A 20941-nucleotide genomic window follows, 5' to 3' on the forward strand; every position below is an offset into this window, starting at 1 on the left:
GTGTAAGTACAAGGCATCTAAAAAAGCAAACAGTACAGTAATAAAAAAATAAAGCCTTTGCATAGGGGAGAAAGCATAATTTGTCCTCGTCTTTGAATCGTGTGATTTTTTCCTTCGTTTCATGAGGTTATGTTTGCCAGTGATTTATCCAAGTGCATTATTTGAATAATGTACATGCACCTTGTTGGATACATTTCAGAAATGGGTTTTCCATGACATTTCAAAGGTTTAAACTGTGAATTAAGGTGATTGCATGCATTAATGGGTCTTAGAATAGGTACTCTGTGACACGGCAAGAGTTGGCATTTCTGAATTAGCAATAAATGAAAGTTTATTTTAACAGAGCAAATTCCACTTACAGTACAATACATTGATAATTAAGCTATAAAATGGAAATGACAATTCCAAAAAACTTGGCATTGTGTTCAATATGGTACTTACAAAACATGTTTGTTGAAGACAAATGTGATTACACAATTTAGTAATGTACTGCTTAGCATTACTGCATTTTTCTTTTAATTTAGGCACATTTCATCCTTGTATGAAAAACATAAACCTTCTCTTAACCAGAAAATGATTGACTGATGCTTGATGTTTAAACGGGCCTAACATCTAGGTCATCGGCCCCTAATGGTACGAAATGAGACAAAATGAAATGAAAAACTGAAAATCCTCCACTGACTACAATTAAAAACAAGAGTACGAAGAATGAATGGATACAGGATATGAATTTAAAATGATCAGTGGAACCAACCCACAGTGCCTCACATGCACAGCAGCTGACGTAACACAATAGTATCATTGACCAAGGGACTGCCTCTATAGCACGATACTGAAACGATGATGCTTATATTTGAAAGGAGTCCAAAATACAAGTAATCAGCCCCTCATAATGGTACTTATCACTAGAAAAGTAGAACCATGGTATTTGTCATGTTGCGGTACTACTCAAGAGTAGTGCAGACTCGCAGTATTCCACATATTATGGTACTACTGACAGGTAAGGAAATTCGCACATGTATTACAGACCTACTGTGTTTTGCACATTGCGGCACCATTTACAGGCAACACAAACCTATGGTGTTCATCACCTAAGTGTACTAACCACAGGGACTCTCACTATCCCGTGGTGTTCCTCATATAGTGGATACTAATCATAGGCAAGCCAGAACCATGGATTCCCTCATCCCATAGTGTCGCTCATATAGTGCTACTAATCACAGGTACTGTAAAAGCCGTCGAGCCCTCGGTTGCTACTAATCACAAACCTATTCCTTACCCAACATAATAGTCCTAGCGCAAGTAAAAGAGACCCATGGTGTTCCCCGCGTGGTGGTACTAATTACAAGTACTTTCATGGTTCTAATTCGATCATCACTTGGTTGCCTCTTTTGACAGACAGAGGATACTGTGGGTGAATTCTTCGCCTGCGACCCCATCCTTAGAGGGTTGTGTGTTTGGTCTGCGAGAGGTATTTTATTTCCCTGAAAAAATGTCGTATGGCTTTTAGTGCCGGATATCCCAGGACGGGTTCGGCTTGCCCGGTGCAGGTCTTTCTATTTGACACCCGTAGGCGACCTGCGCGTCATATGAGGATGAATACAACACACACACCCAGCCCCCGTGCCGTAGGAATTAACCAATTAAGGTTAAAATCCCCGACCCGGCCGGGAATCGAACCCGGGACCCTCTGAAGCGAAGGTCAGTACGCTGACCGTTCAGCCAACGAGTCGGACTTTTATTTCCCTCAAGTCCGCCGGCAAGCCAGTTAGGAACTCAATATCCGCCACCTGGGACGTGCCACGTGGGAGTATCACCTCTTCCCCTGCTATGTCAGCGTAGCAGGTTCGTGGTTAACCAGAAAAGTCAGCAATCTTCTTCTGACTAAACGATATGATATTTCACCAGTTCCTCTGTCTTATCACTGCGCTCAATTGTCTGTGGCTGGTAATACTGAAGTTGTAACTGAGCACAATATCCAATGATTTCATCCTTTGAGGTACGCAAGTTTCCGGTTGTGGATAACTTCCCAACTCCTCCACTGGATGAAGGCAAGGAGTACGATGCACTGGACTACGTAAAATGGGCATCTCTCCCCAGTGCTGCTACAGTATGATTTAGACTCTTGGGAACATTATCGCAGGTCTTTCAGTTTTTGCTATATAATTTTATAAATATGTACTTTTGAAAAGCAAAGGCATTTATGTTGACAATTGGGCTGCAGTGAAATTCAATGGTAGAATGAGTTCTTGGTTCAGGCTGTAATCATTCATCTTTGTTGTTCGTAGTTTACATTGATCATCTGCTGAAAGGCATAAAGTGGCAGGGAGGGATTCAGTAAGATGGAAATGTAGTAAGAAGTCTGGCCTATGGTGACGACTTGGTCTTAATGGCAGATTGTGCCGAAAGCCTGCAGTCTAATACAGTAGAACCCTGCTTAACCGAAACCCGGCTTAGCCGAAATAATGTGGCAAAATTGTATTTTAATATCTTAGCCATCAATATTAATAATTCTCTTGCTATATGTGCTGAGAGCTATTAGGCAAACCCTATTTTTATATTACGACTTATGCGAGAATGCACGTGTAGCATAAAACAAAACAGTTTCTTACCCTCTAGTTCGTTCCATGATACATTTTTTCTTGAACACGCAGGAATTATTATTATTATTATTATTATTATTATTATTATTATTATTATTATTATTATTATTACTACTCCTGTATTATTCGTCATGAAGATTATGCAGACGACTCCTACCTTGACAATAGCAGTTCTGAGAACTGAGTTACAGCAGATGACGGATTTAATGCATTGGAGGTAAGAATGATTTCAAATTTTTATTAAAATACAGTACCACATGCTTTAATTACAGTATTTTAATAAAATTACTGTATACAGTATTCAGTTCAGTAGTAACAAAAAATTGTTTCATTTTTTCAGATTACTTTGCGCTTTGTTGAACATATCAATGAATCTACACCAGCTGATGTATGGTTGATTAAACGGTGCCACCACATAGCTGTACAATAGCGCTGCACCAAGAAAACTCAGAAGAAAATAACAGATTTTATACAATGAGTGACATTATGCAAATATTTTAATGTTAATATACAGTATGCACCTTTCCTTAACAGAGTTTATGCATTTTTATTTCAACATTTAAATTCCAAAAATATTTACCATGTGCCATCTGAAAAAAAAAAAAAAAAGTCAACTTGAAAACGAGTGCAATGAGTATAGTATGAAAATTAACCTTTCAAAGATTAAACTGATGTCAGTAGGTAAAAAATCCAAGAGAACTGAATATCAGATTGGTGATACAAAGCTAATTTTAAATATTTAGGATGTGTGTTCTACCAGGATGGTAGTAATAGTAAGTGAGATTGAATCAAGGTGCAGTAAAGTTAATGCAGTCAGCTCACAGATGCAATCAACAGTGTGCTGTAAGAATGAAGTCAGCTCGCAGACGAAACTATCTTTACACTGGTCTGTTTTCAGACCCAACTTTGCTTTATGGGAGTGAAAGCCGGGTGGTCTCAGGATTGTTAAAAGTAACAGACATAAAAGTAGAGGAAATGATTGCTGGTACAAAGAGGTGGGAACAATGACAGGTTACTCGGAATAAGGACATAAGGAGTGAACTCGATGGATGAAGCTGTACGCAGAAACCAGCTTTGCTGGTAGCGTCATGTGAGACGAATAGGTTACCTAGGAGAATAATGGACTCTGTTATGGAGGTTAAGAGAAGTAGAGGGAGACCAAGACGACGATGGTTAGATTCAGTTTCTAACAATATAAAGATAGGAGGTATAGAACTAAATGAGGCCACAGCACTAGTTGCAAATTGAGGATCGTGGCAACGTTTAGTAAATTCACAGAGGCTTGTAGACTGTCTATAATGATGATGTATGTATACAGTATTTTGAAAAGTAATTCAGGGACTCTGATCTCTATCTCATGGCTGGTTCAAGATCCATTCGAGCAACCTGAGATTAAATTTAGAGCTTTCTGATATGGAGACAGCGAAAACCATTTAGAAATCCAGGAATAATAGCCAAGAGGAATTAGTTGTGTTGACCACGCATAACCTCATAATCTGCAGGTCTTCTGGCTGAGCAGCAGTGTCTTGGTAGGCCAAGGCCCATCAGTACTATCTCACCACAGGGTTGGTTTGCTTTGTTCTTCAAAAGCCATTCTATTATACATAAAACAACAACCGCCATGTCGGCAATAGTTGAACACACACGTTAATGAAATATTCAAATATTATTACCAGGCAGTGCCGCCTATTGTATGTCTACCGCTGAGGTATTCCCTCGCCTTCAGTGACCGCTTGCATTTTGAGTAATATTATACAAGAATACAGCTCTCAGAATCAACAAATAAAATAGCCAATGTCTCAATCTGATAGCTCATAGAAAACACACAGTATTAGTACTTCTAAATATTCAGTCCTTTTTCTTCTGACCCACCAGCATTACTTTTCATACTTTCCCCTTTTCTTCTTTGCGCACTCTGCCACTCCATCTGAAGCACAACACGGCTCAGACGCATTCTTCGCAGATAGCAAAATCACCACAGTGAAGCTTCTCCCCCCTCTGGACAGAAGTTACATTTCTGCCTTTCTCCCATCCTCTCTTCTTGGTGCACTGTTTGCTGCTAGTGCTCTCCTAATACCTTCTGGGTCAGGAGATGTAATGTAGTATGCAAGCCATCACTAGAAGCTCTCTTGGCGTGATGTGGATTATAAAACTCATATGCTATCTTTTTCAGGTACCTTCTTCATGGTGCTCTACTGTTGGTATTGAATGTTAGTATGATGTAACTCTTCAGCCCAGTGACATCTAACAAGAGCATAGAAGATTCTCAATGGCCATCTGTTAGTTATTCTGATAACAGTATAAAGGCTGAATACATGGACAGCAATTTTTTTTTTTACAATTAGCTTTAAATCACACCAACATCGTCTTACGGGGATGATGGGATAGGAAAGGGATAGGGTGTGAAGGAAGCATCCGTGTCCTTAAGGCACAGGTCCCACCATTTGTATCAAATACATCAACTCCTCCGTTTGTCATGCTGCAAAGTGGTACAACTTCCACTTTGCTCAAGTCACCTGTTGTCTGCTCAATGTTCACCTTGATTCATGAAAGATAGTGCTCAAGTCACCTGTTGTCTGCTCAATGTTCACCTTGATTCATGAAAGATAGCATTAGGACAACATTCCCCCTCTTAGGTATAAGATACAAGTTGCATAACTTTCCATGAGCAAACATGGTTAAATACACTGGTCTCTTCGTTTCAAGGAACACAAGTGGATTTTCTGCCCTAATTTTTCTAACTGTTCCCACTAAAATAGTATCTTTTAGCACATGTAGTGCCAAAGGAACCGATGTACAATAATTATCTACAGTGAAGTTCCGTCCAGTATTCTCAATGGATTCTGGATGTCATTTCACAATTTCTGCAAGGGTGTCCTCTACTAAGAAAGGTCCATCAGGTTGCTTTTAAACATAATCTTCCATCCTATACGTGTAATAAATGCGAGTGTCAGCCAGATAAAATATTTTAATGCATACTTGGTGGGATTGCTGGGCATGAATTGACTAAATCAGTACCCTCCCCGGAAGGATTCCAACATTTCAACATTTGTAACAGATTCAAGAGGATTCCAGTATGCCTGGCAGCTCATAACAAAATCCTCAACACTTTGCAAATACACACCATATTACAGTATCCACCTCCTTTCTTGGGTACCTAGTCATAATGCCATCAAAGGAAGAGCTTGGGATATGTACCATCGTCAGGCCAAAGATCTACTGCATTTCCACGGGAATATTTTAAAACACCCAAAAGAAGGAATATACCACATAAAGCAATTATTTTTTCAGAGTTGGTGTTTTGAGTCTTTCTGCCCATAGTTTTCATGCAATTTAGACATTTATTGTTCTTGTATAATCTCAACAGAAAAAATACTATATTCACGCTTCAATGGGGAAAGTGGCATGTGTTGCAACTTGTTTTACTCCAGGCAGACGGCTAATGAGGTGTCTGGTTTTTGGAACAGATTGTCGACTATGGATGTTCCAGGTTGTTTGTTTGTCTCTCCCTAAATACTGGGCACCAACATGAAGCACTAGTGTGATAATCAACTTCAATATTATCCAGTTCGTCGTCAATAGCAATATCATAAACCCAACCAATATAACTTTTTTCCTCGCCTCTTCTTCCTAATTCTTCCTTCACCTCATCTAACCAACTCAAGATGTGTTCTAATCTGTTTTCCATGTGTAACTCAATAGACAAGAAATTAAAAGGTTGCAAATGATGTTTGTGGTCACAGGTGAGCGAAAATCTTGCTTATCTGCAGATGTACACAAAAACTTAACTTGCCCTAACATTTCAAACATTTGACAATTTGTAGAAGGCGACTGATCATCTCCCCCGTTAGGAATACCTGACAGGCAGAGTATGATAGAGATGTTGATTCCCATAGGGAACCTGAAATATTTGTCCAGAATGCGTAAATTTATAACACCAATATGAATGATCCGTTATTGGACATTTATATTGGTATTAGGCAGGGTATTTGTGAGCATGCACTGCGGAATTGCATACGAGAATATCTGAAAGCAGGACCCTCGCTCTCCCTACAACCACTGCGGGTAACAGGTGTAATACATATAATTCATTTATAACAAGACAGATAAATGTAAAATTGTATGTCTTCAATTTTAATAGTGCGTAAATTGTACGCAATTAAAATGAAAATAAATTAATTATGTAGTATCTTTACAATAGAAATAAATATAAATCTCCATTTAAAACTACAACTAAAAATGTTTCCAGCAGAGAAAATGGAATATGAAGTGTTGTGATGTGTGTATAAGAATTTAAAATTATATAAACAAGTGATAAAAAATGTTCTATACACCATCATAATGGAAAAAAAGTACAATGCATTATTGTTCTTGAAAAATAGTGTACATAATATAGTCAAGGGTTAGGTGAAAAATTATACCCTACCAATCAATTCGTACCAACACTAATATTAGTAAAGATGGTGGAGCGAATATATTTTTATAATCAATTAGATAAGGGCTGTCCATTTGGGAATTTTATTTAGAAATAAATTACACACAATTACAGTACGAACAACTGACATTCAGAGCTAATAACTGTAATTTTCATCTGTTAACACTAAAACATCTCAGATTAACTGTAAATTTTAGTATTGCTCCTTTTGCTCCAACAAGTAATCCCATGAACTAGTCTGATACTCCTTTTCTGCTCCTGGATGTGTTGAACGCAAGCCTTGTAACGTGACTTCTTTTATAAATCAGCTTCCTCGGTCTGCAGTTTGATCAAATCTAATCAATGGGTTGAGTATGTATTGCCCGTCTTCTTTATGGATAACAACATCCAGCAGCTAATATACATGGGACTTCTTACAACACACCGTATTTTTAAAGCTCTTTCGGACAATTTGCAATTGTTGAACTTCACCTATGATGTCTGTTGTTATGAATAAGTTCACCCTTATGACAAAAGCCAAGCACAAGATAGAGTTTCACGACTACGGCATACTTGACTCTTGCTAGGGACATCTCACCGTAACAATATTACAGTTCATTTTCATTGTGTTTGAACACCATAACAAAGACCATGTTTAGTAGAGACCCAGTAATTAAAATTAAAAATGGTAGGGTCACAACACTAAGAAATAAAACAAGGATAATTTTACTATATGGGTAGATGACAATGCCATACAATATGCATTACAGAAAGTTATCTATCCAGTACATATACAGGGTTTCTTATATAAACTAAGACCGTCGAAGCAGCGTTTTTACTCTCCGAGACGTAAGGTGCACTTCGGGAGGTGCGCGCATAGTTCTTGACCTTGCAAGTAGACCGCACATGTTTGACGCAAGCATCTGAATCTCAGCTGCTAACATGGGGAGACAGTTATCATTGTAACGCCTATTTTTGTTTGTAAAAGTTCTGGTTTTATCTTAATGGCTGTGTGAATAGTCATAACTCTCGCTATTGGTGTACAGAAAATCTGTAATTTATGTCTTGTCTTAAGTTGATTTTGACTGATGGTCTGTAGTAAGACCGAAATTTGTTTCATGAAATAGATGTAATTTTTTTCAGGTTACAATAAATAGTATTGAATAGGTGGAAACCTTTAGCTTTTGTTTTACATTGCATGTCTCTTAGCCGTTATCCGAGAAACAGCATGGGAAGGTCTCCATACGTTGTTTCCAACGTAAAGTGTGAGTTGCTGAGTTGTGATGATAAGGGCAGGGTTACTTGCCTACTGCCATTCACAATCGAGTTGGGAAGTTTACATTATTATGGCAGGCCCCATTTCCTATTACGTGCTCACAATCGATTTTGGGGAGTTTTTGTTACAATGGTAGGCAACCTTAAATTTGAGGAGTATTTATTATAATGGCAGGCAACTTCCCTACTGCCAGTAAAATTTAGTTGTGCTGTTATCAGTACAACGACAGGCCCCTTTTCTTACTGCCAGCCAGATTATTGCCAGTCACAGAGAGTTGGAGAGTTTCCTTTTAAAATAGCACACCACTATGCATAATAAACATTTTAGATGGGTACATTTGTTTATAATGTCAGGCACACTTGCCTACAGCCAAACACAATCGGGTAGGGGAGTTTTGAACAAAACTGCATGCTCCCTTGCATTCTTAAAGTCAAATCAAGAAGGGAATTATTTATCACAATGGTAGGCCCTCTTTACTAATGCCAGTTACACAGGAGTTGGAGAAGGACACCAATCCTACTTCCAGTCAAAGTCGATGTGGGGACAACTGATTACAATAGCAGACACACACTTTCTCGATCGCTACAAATTGACATCATTGAATATATATATAGATCGACATACAAAAGTATATGCACCGGGCGAGTTGGCCGTGCGCGTAGAGGCGTGCAGCTGTGAGCTTGCATCTGGGAGATAGTAGGTTCGAATCCCACTATCGGCAGCCCTGAAGATGGTTTTCCGTGGTTTCCCATTTTCACACCAGGCAAATGCTGGGGCTGTACCTTAATTAAGGCCATGGCCGATTCCTTCCAACTCCTAGGCCTTTCCTATCCCATCGTCGCCATAAGACCTATCTGTGTCGGTGCGACGTAAAGCCCATAGCAAAAAAAAAAAAAAAAAAAAGTATATGCATGTTTACAATACTGCAGACCTTCATTTACAGATTAACTGCGCTAAACGGTACGTCATACTGACGAACGTATTGTACCATAAGACGCCGTATTTAGCGGTCTAAATGGCTGTCCTATGATATTTTCTCGTATTTCATCTATTCGTGGGTCAGATTGAGTTATAAGGTGAAATTTGGGTAAGATTGTTTACAGTGCATTATTTTTCGGATAATTATTTGACAGCTACATACATAGCATTTGGCTCACATACGGCTACTGGATGGGTCAATGTTCATATGGAATTTGATCTTACTCTCATTCCTATAAGTGTTTCAAAGTATAATTATGGGTGTAAAGGGTGAAAAATTTACTTACAATCATGAAATACAGATAAATCTAACGTATAATGGATAGAGATAGACAAAAAGTCATAAGACCAAAGTTGTAGATCACTCCAAATTCAACTGAGATTGTGCCATCTTTTTTGTGATAGGACTTACAGTTTAGCCATACCTCATAACGAAGGTCTACATTGTCATTAAAACTTACTCCATATTTCGATATCCAATCAATCAATCAATCAATCAATCAATCAATCAATACTGATCTGCATTTAGGGCAGTCGCCCAGGTGGCAGATTCCCTATCTGTTGCTTTCCTAGCCTTTTCCGAAATGATTTCAAAGAAATTGGAAATTTATTGAACATCTCCCTTGGTAAGTTATTCCAATCCCTAACTCCCCTTCCTATAAATGAATATTTGCCCCAGTTTGTCCTCTTGAATTCCAACTTTATCTTCATATCGTGATCTTTCCTACTTTTATAAACGCCATTCAAACCTATTCGTCTACTAATGTCATTCCACGCCATCTCTCTGCTGACAGCTTGGAACATACCACTTAGTCGAGCAGCTCTTCTTCTTTCTCTCAATTCATCCCCACCCAAACATTGCAACATTGTTGTAACGCTACTCTTTTGTCGGAAATCACCCAGAACAAATCGAGCTGCTTTTCTTTGGATTTTTTCCAGTTCTTGAATCAGGTAATCCTGGTGAGGGTCCCATACACTGGAACCATACTCTAGTTGGGGTCTTACCAGAGACTTATATGCACTCTCCTTTACATCCTTACTACAACCCCTAAACACCCTCATAACCATGTGTAGAGATCGGTACCCTTTATTTACAATCCCATTTATGTGATTACCCCAGTGAAGATCTTTCCTTATATTAACACCTAGATACTTACAATGATCCCCAAAAGGAACTTTCACCCCATCAACGCAGTAATTAAAACTGAGAGGACTTTTCCTATTTGTGAAACTCACAACCTGACTTTTAGCCCCGTTTATCAACATACCATTGCCTGCTGTCCATCTCACAACATTTTCGAGGTCACGTTGCAGTTGCTCACAATCTTGTAACTTAGTTATCACTCTATAGAGAATAACATCATCCGCAAAAAGCCTTACCTACGATTCCACTCCTTTACTCATATCATTTATATATATAAGAAAACATAAAGGTCCGATAACACTGCCCTGAGGAACTCCCCTTTCAACTATTACAGGGTCAGACAAAGCTTCACCTACTCTAACTCTCTGAGATCTATTTTCTAGAAATATAGCAACCCATTCAGTCACTCTTTTGTCTAGTCCAATTGCACTCATTTTTGCCAGTAGTCTCCCATGATCCACCCTATCAAATGCTTTAGACATGTCAATCGCGATACAGTCCATTTGACCTCCAGAATCCAAGATATCTGCTATATCTTGCTGGAATCCTACAAGTTGAGCTTCAGTGGAATAACCTTTCCTAAAACCGAATTGCCTTCTATCGAACCAGTTATTAATGGGGATAAAAAGTGAAAAATTTACAGAACTTGGAAGTTTTCTATCGGTTACAGGCTAAAAGAATAATTTTGCCAAATTCCAATTTTTTAGCTTGTCTGGCAGATTGTGCCGCAATCTTGATTTTGGGAGAAGGGGCAAAAATTAGGACTTTCAGAAAACTAAAGCTAAAAAATATGCAGACCCTTAAACGGATAGCTGTACGAAAATTTCACCAAAATTGTCAATGTACAGGCAGATGATCGTTACAATTTTATTTATATAGATAGATACATATGGAATATGGTCCATGTACAACACCTTCTGGGCTATGTCTGCTGGACTTATCATGAATGGTCGGTTTTGCAAGGCTATCTCCCTTATTAATCCTCCAGTCAAAAAAATGCATATGAGAAAAAAGTTTTAGAAATAGATTTCCATCAAGGTTGGTTGATTTTCAGTTAGGTTGGTCTTATATGCATTGTGGGAGAGTAAAATCACTGTTTCGGTTCCCTATAAACACCCAGTCCATTCCGGGAATTTGAAATGTTATCACATTCAGGAGATGATGGGTTTGAGCCCAACTGCTGGCAGCTCTGAAGATTGTTTCCTCTGGTTTCCCATCTTCACAACAGGAAAATGCATGGGAATGTACCTTAATTAAGGCCATACAGGGTTTTTTTTTTCCTAACCCTAGCTGTTTCCTATCCCATCATTGCCATAAGACCTGTCAGTATCCGTCCAAAGTAAAAACAAATGCAAAAAAAGGTAAAAAATTATTTAGAGGTTAAAGTTTTGGAGATGAGTTCATGTTAAAGGCAGAATAAATAGCTATTTTTTCAAAGCAGAAAAAAAAATAAAATTCCGTGGTGTAGGTTTAGGAGCTTTTAATAGCGAACAAGTTGCATGAAATTCAAAAATTTAAATGAAAATAAATTAACTACGTAATGTCTTTACAAAGGAAATGAATATAAATCTGAATCTTCACTAAGAAATACACTGACTGACAGAGCAAATGCAACACCAAGAAGGAGTGATCAGAACTTTATGCCAATTGCAGGGTAGACTGACGTCACTGAGGTATGCTCATGATGTGAAATGCGCCGCTGTGCTGCGCACGTAGCGAACGATAAATGGGACACGGCGTTGGCGAATGGCCCACTTCGTACCGTGATTTCTCAGCCGACAGTCATTGTAGAACGTGTTGTCGTGTGCCACAGGACACGTGTATAGCTAAGAATGCCAGGCCGCCGTCAACGGAGGCATTTGCCAGCAGACAGACGACTTTACGAGGGGTATGGTGATCGGGCTGAGAAGGGCAGGTTGGTCGCTTCGTCAAATCGCAGCCGATACCCATAGGGATGTGTCCACGGTGCAGCGCCTGTGGCGAAGATGGTTGGCGCAGGGACATGTGGCACGTGCGAGGGGTCCAGGCGCAGCCCGAGTGACGTCAGCACGCGAGGATCGGCGCATCCGCCGCCAAGCGGTGGCAGCCCCGCACGCCACGTCAACCGCCATTCTTCAACATGTGCAAGACACCCTGGCTGTTCCAATATCGACCAGAACAATTTCCCGTCGATTGGTTGAAGGAGGCCTGCACTCCCGGCGTCCGCTCAGAAGACTACCATTGACTCCACAGCATAGACGTGCACGCCTGGCATGGTGCCGGGCTAGAGCGACTTGGATGAGGGAATGGCGGAACGTCGTGTTCTCCGATGAGTCACGCTTCTGTTCTGTCAGTGATAGTCACCGCAGGCGAGTGTGGCGTCGGCGTGGAGAAAGGTCAAATCCGGCAGTAACTGTGGAGCGCCCTACCGCTAGACAACGCGGCATCATGGTTTGGGGCGCTATTGCGTATGATTCCACGTCACCTCTAGTGCGTATTCAAGGCACGTTAAATGCCCACCGCTACGTGCAGGATGTGCTGCGGCCGATGGCACTCCCGTACCTTCAGGGGCTGCCCAATGCTCTGTTTCAGCAGGATAATGCCCGCCCACACACTGTTCGCATCTCCCAATAGGCTCTATCAGGTGTACAGATGCTTCCGTGGCCAGCGTACTCTCCGGATCTCTCACCAATCGAACACATGTGGGATCTCATTGGACGCCGTTTGCAAACTCTGCCCCAGCCTTGTACGGACGACCAACTGTGGCAAATGGTTGACAGAGAATGGAGAACCATCCCTCAGGACACCATCCGCACTCTTATTGACACTGTACCTCGACGTGTTTCTGCGTGCATCGCCGCTCGCGGTGGTCCTACATCCTACTGAGTCGATGCCGTGTGCATGGTGTAACCTGCATATCGGTTTGAAATAAACATCAATTATTCGTCCGTGCCGTCTCTGTTTTTCTCCCCAACTTTCATCCCTTTCGAACCACTCCTTCTTGGTGTTGCATTTGCTCTGTCAGTCAGTGTACAACTTAAATATTTCCAAGCAGAGAAAATAGAAACTGAAGTGTTGTTAAGTGCATATAAGAATTTAAAATTATATAATTAAATAATAAATGTTCTTTACATCACCATAAAGGAAAATAATACTATGTATTATTCTTGATACAAAATACTGTACATTACATAGTCAAAGGAAATCTGAAAGATATAGCCTACCAAAAAAATTGTACAAACGCTAACATTATTAACTATAATGGAAAGCTACAATTTTTTTTCTTGAACCAATTAGTTAAGGGCTGCCAATTTGCAAATAGTATTTATGTAAAACTGACAGCAAATCTTTGAGTATAACGGTACTTCTGAACAGTTAACACAAACATTTCTCACGTTAACTGTAAATTTTAGGGGGGGAAAAAAAAATCTTGCCAAACAAGTAATCAAATGACATTCTATTTGTGATATTCCATTTCTTCTGCTGTATATACTGTATACACGGCTTGTAAACATGTAGCAAAAAAACTGTTTTTAAAGATGACGATGATGATGATGATAATAATAATAATAATAATAATAATAATAATAATAATAATAATAATAATAATAATAATAATAATGGACATACAAAAAATTGGCATTCAGCATTTTAACACAGTCTTAAAATTACAGTAACAGTGTTTTACGCAAGTGAAACACTGGCACTCGACAGAAAACAAGAACTTGAACAAACCAAAAAAGAAGAGAGGAAGATCTTTAGGAAAATCTTAGGAGCAAGACACACCCAAGACAGTTGCAATCAATCAAAATCAGCCTGGATTGAACCTGCCAAGTTGGGGTCAGAAGGCCAGCGCCTCAACCATCTGAGCCACTCAGCCCGGCCCGGAAAGAATGAAAACCTACTGGAAAATCAAGAAGAACCCACAGAAGAATTGACTGAGTTATTTGCTTAACGTATTCCAATGCCGGGAGAATTCACTAATGATAATAATAATAATAATAATAATAATAATAATAATAATAATAATAATAATAATAATAACTGTACCTGAGGTACAACTCCGTACTTTCAAACTAAGCGCCTTTTAGAAGGCCATCTATAATATGATCAGTGAAGCTCATTTCGGAAGAAGTTTGAACGTTTATTGACAGATGTCTCTACTGTCAACCTAGATGCACCCTCAGGTGAGAGGATGGACAATTAATTTTCAAGAGAAATGTGGTAGTAATTACTTGGTAAAACTGAATTGTTTGTAGATTGTTTTTGGTGTTCTGAGGTTATCATCACTTCTATCACTTCCCGCAAACTTAATATGTTAGCCAATAAGGAATTTTTGAAATTTAATCAACCAATCAAATTTGTGGGCGTGTTTAGTGCTTTGGCCGAGAGAATTTCGGAACCTTCCTCTCTGCTATAAAAACTGCGACCTTTCGGGCCATGTTGTCTTTGGATCATTCCAATCCGGCAGTAGTGTGTCCTACAGCTCAAGATAATGGCCGACATCTTGTAATCTGGTAATAGCTAACTCGAGGGGAAGGTTTCAAACTATTTTCTTAATGTAATTCTGTAAATCTTTAAACCAGGTCTAAGACCTTAGTCAAAACTACGGAATAAACAGAGTGTGTACCCTCATTTATTTCCCTTCAACTTGGTATTGAGGTGACTATGATTTTGTAATCTTTAATCTAAGCCTTAATTTTGAAACTTAAAACCTTCTTTCCTCCAGAGCATAGGCCTAGCCTCTGTAACTTCAGGCAGGGATTTTAATTATGTTCTGGTGAATTTCAAAGGAGTGCAAGTGTTCGCCTCCTTACATTTTGATTTTCGGCCAACGTTAACCTTTTCTTTTCTCACTAGGGCCATGTAGAATGGGTACTTATTACTAGAGTCCTGCGCGGATATACAAAATAATATCCGCATCCGCGAATTGTTATCCGTGGATATTGTAAACATTAACTACAATATATAACACCCGAGGTATTGAACCGGATAGATCTGTTAATATAATACAATAGGCGTGACACCTGGCATCAGACTCCCACAGTCACAGGTTTATGGGAGGTTTCCTCTTGCGACAACTACCGACGGATTGACCTTTGTTCCTTCCTATCATTAATTGCGGGCAGGAGCCAGTTGGGCTTAGGTCATATTTACGGCGTTATGGTCTCAAGGCTCTTTACATATATCACAGTTCTCCTGTATCACTCTCAAGGGTCACCTAACGGCAAGCAAAAGCAATAGTATATCCGAGTGAAAATTAATAAACTTTCTTATCCGCATCCACAAATTGTTATCCGCGGATATTATAAATATTATCAGCAAAATTATCCACACTGCCATACAGTTTGCATCCACAAAGACAGTAACTTTGCGGATATCTGCGTCCGTGGAGGGCTCTACTTATTACCCCTGTTAAAGTTAACTACCATTATTCTATTTCCTATGTAAATTTGAATGTTGAGCAGATAACACAGTGAATACAGTTTGTTTTGTAAAAAGTAGGTTGTGCTTTGGAGAGGCTTGAAACTTAAAAATTTTGGAGAATAGTCTCCTACTTAATTATGTGAAGCAAATACGCTCTGTGTGAATGTAGCAGATTTTGGGAGCTCAGTCTACATGTGGATTTATTGAAGGAAGCAATAGTGCTCTTGTAAAATTGTAACTTGGGAGCTTCAAGCTCATTTGTTAAATCATTGTTGTCTGATTGTTTTTCTAAAATTATTTCTTAAGCTCATGAGCTAACCTGATCTAGTTCATTGTCATTTGTCTGAAGTTTAAAATCTGAAAAGGAAAGAAAAAAAGGAAAGAAATAACATTCGCAAATTTTAAAGTTTTAAATTAAAATTTGATCTCCTCTCTCTCCACCCATTCATGCCCGCACCTACTTTCACCTCTGTACACCACGGTATCCCAGTAACAATAATAATAATGTCCTTGGTAATGCGACTTCTTATCTGTATCAGCTTCCTTAGGCTGGTCTGCAGTGTGATCATATCTAATCATTGAGACGAGTATGTATTCCCTGTTTCCCTTATGGTTAATAATATCCAGCGTCCGATCTTCAAAGAAATATTTTTAAAGCTCTTTCAGAGAATCTCAAATGGCTGGAATGAGCCTATGTTATCACATGTTTTAAATGAAAATAAAAGCCAAGCAAATGAGGGAGTGTTTCATGGCATACTTCTAGGGATGCATCTTACCCCAACTACAATTAGAATTGCTTTTCAATGCAATTTGACCGCCATGACAAAGGCCGTGTTAAGTCGAGACCCGCCGCTTCTTTCAGACGATTACGTCCGCTAGCCATTGCAGGCACTCTGCTCATTGTCTCCGCCTCCCTGTGCTCCTATTCCTCGGTACTCTCTTACGAAGTCTTAAATTATACTCCGTGTATTATATTAGATTCTGCCAGTCACTAATCACAAGCAAATTGCAAAAAAATTCCAGACCTCAAGAAATATTGGTTTATTCCTGACCTTGAGCTCAGCGACAAAGAGCACTAACACACTTCCCGTAAAAGCCAGTAGAGCTGGTAAATACTTTTTTCCTTTGCTGCGGTTTTACAGCGCACTAACAGATTGAAAGTTTTCAGTGACACAAACATGGGAAGCATAGTTTATAATTTTCATTGTCTGTGTTGATTTCCCAGTTTTGTGAGAAAAAAGTACTTTATTAAAACTCCCACCTAATCAACAATATAAGACAAACTCTTAATCTATCTACAAGATGTAAACGCAGTGATACACAATAGGTATTCTGTCTTGGACCAGCATGTGACCGATAGAAAACACCAATTTTGTGGTACTGAGCAGGATCATCAAATCATTAAAATCTTGCCAAAAGGCTCCTTATTCAGCATCATGGAAGAATTTTGCTTTTTTTTTTTTTTTTTTTTTTTTTTTAGATATTCAGCTCAACCCTGACTTTAATTTGAATGAACCCACAGAAAAACATACGTTTTATTTGAGTTGATAAAACCCTTCATTCCAGGGCCTCTCAAATGCCCAAAATCTCACGTCTGCAAACTGAAGCGCAGAGTTCCTGTGCACAGAGCATCGGTCCCACTTGGCTCGGACCAGGGTGGGTTCTCGGGGCGACTCGGCTAAGCTCGGCTCAACTCGCCTCGGATTTGGAGTGCTACAAAGCAAGTGAGGAAGAGGGAGACAGGCATGGGGAAAGCGAGAGACAGCGCTATTGCTCCGAATCAAGGAGAAGGGGTCTGCACTCTGGTCAACCAAGCGAAGTCATCATTTGCACTGTGCACTGTGCAATGCACTAGTGCATGCACCCTGAGAGGCCCTGCTTTATTCTCAGATAATACCGCAAGGTGATTGCTAATCACGTTGGCAAACGTAAACACTCCCCTAACCCCTCTCCCCTTCCACGACTCCACCTATTTCGCCCACCCATACAAATGAATCTCAGCAATCATTGCACAGCGGGTAAAAGTCAATCTGCACACAAGGCATGGCAATAAGGTCGTCACGGGCGAGAGAGAGTAAGTACAAATTTTAACATACATATCTAGGATTTTTTCAGATCTTCTTATTTTCCGATCAACAAGTGCTATTTCTTTCCGTTTCTGTTGCAAGTTCTGTTTCTTTCTTCAAACACGATTGATTTCTCAATTTCATATCAGTCCATCTGACCTTTAAACAACGTATAGTAACACTTTTGGATATCTCCCTTTCATAAGGCCTCACCGGCTTTCTTCCTTGATTAACAACAAAGTATTACCACTGTACAAAATTACGAGAGATTCTATGCATTACTTTTGCCGATTTCCTGTCAACAGTAAAATTTTGTAAATAGTGTGTTAGTTTAAATTTCAAGACATAAAGGTGGAATACTTTTCTGGAACAAGTTTTAAGGACGATGCAATTTGTAAATGACAATCAGATCGTTTTTTCTTCTTCTCATAATTCATAGGCAAATCTCAAAGAAGCTTTTACAATTATCCAGAGTGGAAGTTTTTATTTATTGACCCTACATTTTAGGACTTACCATAGAAGACTATGTAGTCTTGATATTGTTTGTTGCATCACTGTTTATATGTAATGTGTTTTTTTGCTAGTTGCTTAACGTCGCACCGACACAGATAGGTCTTATGGCGACGATGGGACAAGGAAGCGCCGTGGCCTTAATGAAGGTACCTGGTGTGAAAATGGGAAACCACGGAAAACCATTTTCAGGGCTGCCGACAGTGGGATTCGAACCTACTATCTCCTGAATACTGGATACTGGCCGCACTTTAGCGACTGCACTATCGAGCTCAGTGTAATGTGTTTTTAAGTTCCCTTAATATGTAGCTGAGGATATTGACCGAAACTACTACTACTACTACTACTACTACTACTACTACTACTACTACTACTAATGAAGTACGTAGTCAAGTCAATAAGTATCTGCAATTTTCCTCCACTTGTCTTTAGGCTGGCTCTATGGGGTTCTGTGCTCACCAGCCACTAGATGGCACCGTTGTTTGCGGTAGGTTTCATTATTATCAGATCAGTACAGCTTGCGCTGTTGCAACATAAAGATGGCCGCACCACACTCTGTTTGCACCAAGGAAGAACAGCATTCCGTAATCCAATTTTTTTTGGTCTGAGGGTGTACCAGGAGTGGAAATTCATAGAAGACTTTCAGCACATTACGGGGACAATGTTTTGCCACAATAAAGTGAAAGATGACGAAAGGTCCGGGCGTCCATCTGCAGACAAGTGCGAGATATGATCCTGAATAACAGACGAGTGACTGTTCTATGAACTTCCGCTCCTGGTACACACTCAGACCACAAAAAACAGATTATGGAATGATGTTCTTCCTTTGTGCAAACAGAGAGTGTCGCGGCCATCTCATCTGCCTCCCGTTAAATCATCAATTCGCATTACACAGCGCAGCGAAAGCACGGGAATGCCCGCACTTCGCAGTTCAGGTCCATTTTGAGAACATGATGATCTGTCGCTCCAACTGTTCTGGAGTTGTGATGTGTTACTTCGAGGTATAATACTCATAATGCCTCCAGTTGTGTACACGAAAGAGGAAAAGGTATTTATGTACGATAATTATGTGGAAACAGAGTCGTGCAGGGAAGTCGTTAGGCAATTTGTAACACAATTTCCGGGTGCCAAAATGGATATTTTCAGCAAGACTCTGCTACCACGCATACAGCTAATGACACTTTAAACTTAATTCAGGAACATTTTGAAGACCGTGTTATTAGTTCGGACTTAGGGCCCTCACGGTCCCCAGATTCAACTATCTGCGACTTTTATTGATGGAGGTGCTTAAAAAGGGGGGGGGGGGGACTATGCAAGAGACCCTCACACATTCGATGAACTGGAGGAACGTATCTGGAAAGAAATAGCCTCAATTACAGAAGACTAAAGTAAGCGTGTGAATCGGAGTTTCCTAAGACAATGCCAGAAATGTGTGGATGCAGGAGAACATTTCCAACATCTTCAGTTATAAGGTATGGTTTATTTTCTTAATTCTTAATTAATCATTTTAAAAATTTTAATTGTTATCTCATGTCATGCACGGATAAAGTGAGCGAGGTGCTGTCCTTGTTATTACAGCAAGGAGTGACGAGTCAACAGGCGGCAGATAAGCTGAGCGCGTCTGCGGCCAACCGATGAGAGAAACTCAACTGTATTCCTGTCTGAAAACCCAGCAACTAGGGGCCTGAGAGGTGACAAAACCTGCTTGGCAGCACGATGGTAAAGGAAAAAATGTCAAAAATAAACAGCTACACCTGGACTGTAGATTTCTTACAAGTATGAACATTTGATGAAAATCATTCCGTCCTCAAGTAGAGCTGGCAGAATGAGCTCTGTCTCCTTCCAGCTGCCATGGCCGTATTACTTAGTTTCAATAAACAATATCAGGCAACGCGACGCGAAGAAGGTCCCTCTTGCAAGATCACCGCCGATCAATTTTCCATCATGAGACAATAACGCAGAGATAAACAGGTATGTTGTAGCTGTCATTTCATCAGAACTGTTCAATGAAAAACATTTAATCGAGGATTTAACGTTGCTGGGACAAAAATTTCTGGACAGTTGATGCGTGAGATCGTTTCTTTGAAGAACAGATAATGCAGCATTTTTTAAACATTATTTAAATATGATGCATACTTTGAACAAATAAACTGGAAAAAGGTTACTGTATAGGCTTTTGGGCTTATGCCGTGTCAAGAAAATATAAGTACGGGCCGTGAAAGCATCAATGGCAACGGGAAAAGTTTGTTTCCAGAAACGGATCATCAAGGTTCCACTGTGTATGGCTGTCATACAATACACAAGATATTCACAATCCTGACAGTGGCTGTCGCCTCACTGTCCAGATACGACCCTCCCGATGGGTCTTCTTGTGTCTCTCGAGATCATCCCTCTTGGCAAAACACTTTTGGCATTTTGAACACATGTATCGGCGTGATGTGTGAACACTTAAGTGAGCGAGCAGTGAGGACTGGGTTGCAAACTTCTGTTCACATCTGGAGCAATCCAGCTGAACATTGTTTGAATGGCTTGATATATGTTGAG

At 39.8% G+C, this 20941-nt stretch overlaps 1 protein-coding gene across 9 annotated transcripts in view; it reads right to left on the reverse strand.

Moving 5' to 3' along the window:
• LOC136886864 (zinc finger protein OZF) overlaps positions 1–20941 on the reverse strand; it is a 229277-nt gene that overhangs the window by 66325 nt on the left and 142011 nt on the right. The window lies entirely within an intron of this gene.

Source organism: Anabrus simplex, chromosome X, assembly GCF_040414725.1.
Source record: "Anabrus simplex isolate iqAnaSimp1 chromosome X, ASM4041472v1, whole genome shotgun sequence".
Taxonomy (NCBI): Eukaryota; Metazoa; Arthropoda; class Insecta; order Orthoptera; family Tettigoniidae; genus Anabrus; species Anabrus simplex.